The sequence below is a fragment of the Octopus bimaculoides genome, chromosome 6, assembly GCF_001194135.2.
Source record: "Octopus bimaculoides isolate UCB-OBI-ISO-001 chromosome 6, ASM119413v2, whole genome shotgun sequence".
Taxonomy (NCBI): Eukaryota; Metazoa; Mollusca; class Cephalopoda; order Octopoda; family Octopodidae; genus Octopus; species Octopus bimaculoides.
Genome location: NC_068986.1, coordinates 3,633,628 through 3,637,904, shown reverse-complemented (window position 1 = coordinate 3,637,904; position 4,277 = coordinate 3,633,628).

The following is a 4,277-nucleotide window of genomic DNA, read 5'->3' as shown; positions in this document are numbered from 1 at the left end:
TATATATATATTTGTAAAGCTTGGTACTTATTCAATCGGCCTCTTTTCGCGAACCGCTAGTGTTACGAAGGCATAAACACACCAACAATGGTTGGCAAGTGGGACGGGGGCAGACACACGTACACATGGATGGACGGATGGATGGATGGACAGATGGACGGACGGACGGACGGACGGACGGACGGACAGATGGACGGATGAATGGACAGCCGAACGGACTTCTTTCAATTTCTGTCTACCAAATCCACTTACAAGGCTTTGGTCGGTCCAGAGCAATAGTAGAAGATACCTACCCAAGGTACCATGCAGTGGGACTGAACCCGGAACCATATAATTAGGAAGCAAACTTCTTAGCACACAGTCACGCCTGTGCCTACTAGCTGACTCTAATCTTGGAGTTTTACAGTATATAAGCTTAATGAAGGAAAACCAAGAAGCGATAGAATGTAATAATGAAGGAAAATAACCAAGTATGGCAAAGTTAAGTAGGTTAGAGGAGAAGGGAGTAATCTGGTGAAAACATACACTGAGATCGAATACTAAAGTGACACTACACAGTGGTCTAACCTGCTAAAAATAGCAACCGAATCTCAAACTAAATCTCTTAATCACACCCTATTCATCTTAGTTCCTGATATGCAAAGACAGGACAGCCACGATGGAGACACATTTGAGCGTATGTCTGCTCATGTAGAGATAACAGAAGAGCAGTAATGGACAAACTGTGACTCACAGTACTCACTGAATAGTATGCCTAACTAAAAAATTACCTTGAACTTTTTTTTATAGTACATCAAGCTTGATGGTAAAGCACACCTCAAGCAACTCATTGTTGGAAAAATAGGTCGTATAATATTTGCCTCAGAGCGAAACGATTTCACAGATTTCACCGTCAACAATTTCAGTCACCCTGTTTATTTATTATCTACAGCTGACACTCTGACCTTTCCTTGCTTACAAGCCCATATCAGACTTGTTGCTACCCAACCATAAACCACACTTACATTTTCTTTCCCCTCCCTCTGTTGTTAGAACAGTCTACACTCATTCCACTAAAAGGCAAAATATTTGTACATGACACCCAACACTACTGCATGTCATCAATACTGTGTCTTTGACATCCATTGTATCTTTTCTTCCCTTTGTTGCTCATATCTTTAGCTGTTTGATCTGTTTCTATGGTCTACTAATCTCCCTAACATCTTCCATTCACATATGTAACGACCGTGCGACCAGGAGAGGTGACAAGGAATGGCTCCTTTAGTACATCGCACGGTCGATACAAATAAAAATATGAAAAGAAGATAAATGCTGTATAAATGTCAGAAGGAAAAGAGAGACACAACTGGTAGAAGGCTTAAGAGAAGATTTTATTGATATGTCAACTTGTGTATGTCTGTGTGTGTGAGTGCAACATATAAACATAATAATAGACAGGCTGCCCTGTAAACCAAGTATATGTGTATACAAACATGGATGTATGCGTGTGCGAGAAATACAGAGCATAGAAAAGAGTCTATAATGAATTTAGAAGAATGTCCAGACACAAGGATGGTAAAATACCAGTTCATAGTCAAGGTACACAGTAGTTGAGGTGTTGTAACAAGAAGTTGCGGCGGCAATGCAGAGCCGGAGGAGAGGCACATGCCGTGTAAGAAGTCGAGGCTTCAATGCTGTTATATTCGTGGATAAGTGACTAACCAAAATAAGTGGAGCTATAGTTTAGGAGAATACTATTAACTTGTTTAAGCCTTGTACTGGATAAATTGAGAAAATAACTAAAATAGTTCAAATACTAAGAAGTAAGTATACTCAATTTCATTTTTACCAAATAATTTACGAAGGATGGAATGGGTTATTTCCCTTGGAAGCTTAAAATATTTACGCCTGCCGTTCAACTGCGCCCAAATGTTATTCCTCCCACTGTTTACCCAAACATTTTTTCAAAATCAATTTATACTTAAAACCTCCCCAGACACATAAGCAATGTGTCTGTGAAGTTTAAGAAAAATCGGTCGAGCCGTTTTGGCGCAAAATGAGGACATACCGATACACACACACAGAGACATTTTCAGTTTTAATATGTAGGATTAGAGAGAGAGAGAGAGAGAGAGAGAGAGAGAGAGAGTTGTATTTCAGGAGGGTCGTTATGCCAATAATATCCATACGCACTGGCTTTATTTCACTTTATTATTTGTCAATTGTCAAACTAATCACTCGTTTGACTGGTCATTCAGTCAATCAATCAATTATTCGCAACATCTTCAATGACATGCCTTCTCTACTCCAATGCGTGTGTTCATTGTTAGCATAGTGATCCACCCAAGATACAACAAAATCTATTTCAACACACAAGTTCACATCAAGAATCGTGCAAACTAATTACAAAAACGATGTGTATCGATGCTGCATGCGAGCATGCATGCTTGTGTGTGTGTGAAATATAAGCTAAGAGAAACAACTCAAAGTGACCAGTTCCATTTATCTGAACAGCAAAACCGAATAAGAGTATATTATATAATGTACACAATAAATTTGTAGAGGCGCGTGGCTTAGTGATAGGGGTGTTGGACTCATGATCATAAGATTGTGGTTTCAATTCCTGAACCAGACTGTGCGTTGTGTTTTCTTGAGGAAAATATTTCATTTCACGTTGCTCTTATCACACAGCTTGAAAAAAGGAGTAATTTTGCAACGGACTGGTGTCCGATCCAGGTGGGGAATATATACGCCACGGAAACTGGCCCTGTGAGTTTATCTTTATCTTTTATCCCTACAAGATAAATTGATTTATTGATATTATCTCTGCTTCCAGAGAAGATAGAACTGTTTGGTGGAAATAACCAGCACCAAATGAGGAGAGATAATCTCAAGAGTCAAGATTTTGTCTGTCTAGAACAAAGACAACTGTTGGTTCATGTTTCTACCTCGATAGTCATCATTAGCACAACAGTAGTTCTTTGAACATGTTTATCAGCCAAGGTAAATTGGCACAATTAAAAGAAAAATAGCTAAGTGAAATATATGTATCTATGATACACAAATCGTTGTATTTGGTCTCTCAGCATTTGAAACCATTGTTGGTTTGTTTATGTCCTCATAACTTAGCAATTCAGCAGCAAGAGAATGATAGAATAAATATCAAACTTTCGCCTGACTGGCCTTCGTGCCGGTGGCACGTAAAAGCACCCACTACACTTTCGGAGTGATTGGCGTTAGGAAGGGCATCCAGCTGTAGAAACTCTGCCAGATCAGATTGGAGCCTGGTGTAGCCACCTGGTCCACCAGTCCCCAGTCAAATCGTCCAACCCATGATAGCATGGAATGTGGACGTTAAACGATGATGATGATGAAAAAACAGAATGAAATAAAAACAATTACTGGATGTGATTTGATCAACTAATATTTTCAAGGCAGTACCCTATCGTGACCACAATCCAGCGACTGAAACAAGTAACAGAATAAAACGAATACACATAGGCTTGTCCTAAATTTTTCTCATTATTCCCCATTCGTTCTCACAAAGACTTGAGTGCTTCATTGTTCATGTTCTAAAGTGTTTATACAATTAAATACTTCAGTGGACTATTTGTATAGCGTGAGAAGGGTGCCAGGCATAAAAGTGGAGTAGGACCAAGAGCGATCAAAGTTTTGACGTACACAAAATAAAAAGTAGAAAGAGCAGTCGTGTCAGGCTCTGCTTGTTGAAGGGGAAAATATCCACCACATCTCTTTCAATCAAACACAAAATATGGAATTCAAGAAAAAAAGAAATTTAGAGAAACAAAATGTCTTCTTTTATTCACTTGCTATATTATATAACGCTATACATATATCTAGATATCTGAATGTAGGTTTGTGTATGTATATTTGCATGGGTGTATTTATATATGTGGTGTTATGGGCTGTGACGAGCTATGTGTTGAGGTGGAGAGGGGTGAGGCAAACAGAGGTGAAGCCAGACCAGAAGGGCCAAACCGGAAGGGTCAGATCGGAAGTCGGCGACACGCGGTCGAAGGCTAGCACGTGGGGCCAGTGAGAAAACAGCGACTTTACGAGAAAGACGTGTTCTGATTAGGTGCGATCGTGTACCCCGCTGCGGTCGGCAAGGTAAGGTCCAACGCTTCATTCTGTCCTTTTGCTTCTTGTTGTCTTCTTCCTCCATCGCACCACAAGCTATTTCGGCCCATAAGAAAAAAAAAAAAATTATGAGTGTAGTCAGGATTGCTAGTGACATAATTAAGCCGTTTTGCGGCGACACGGACGTAGTCGCATAG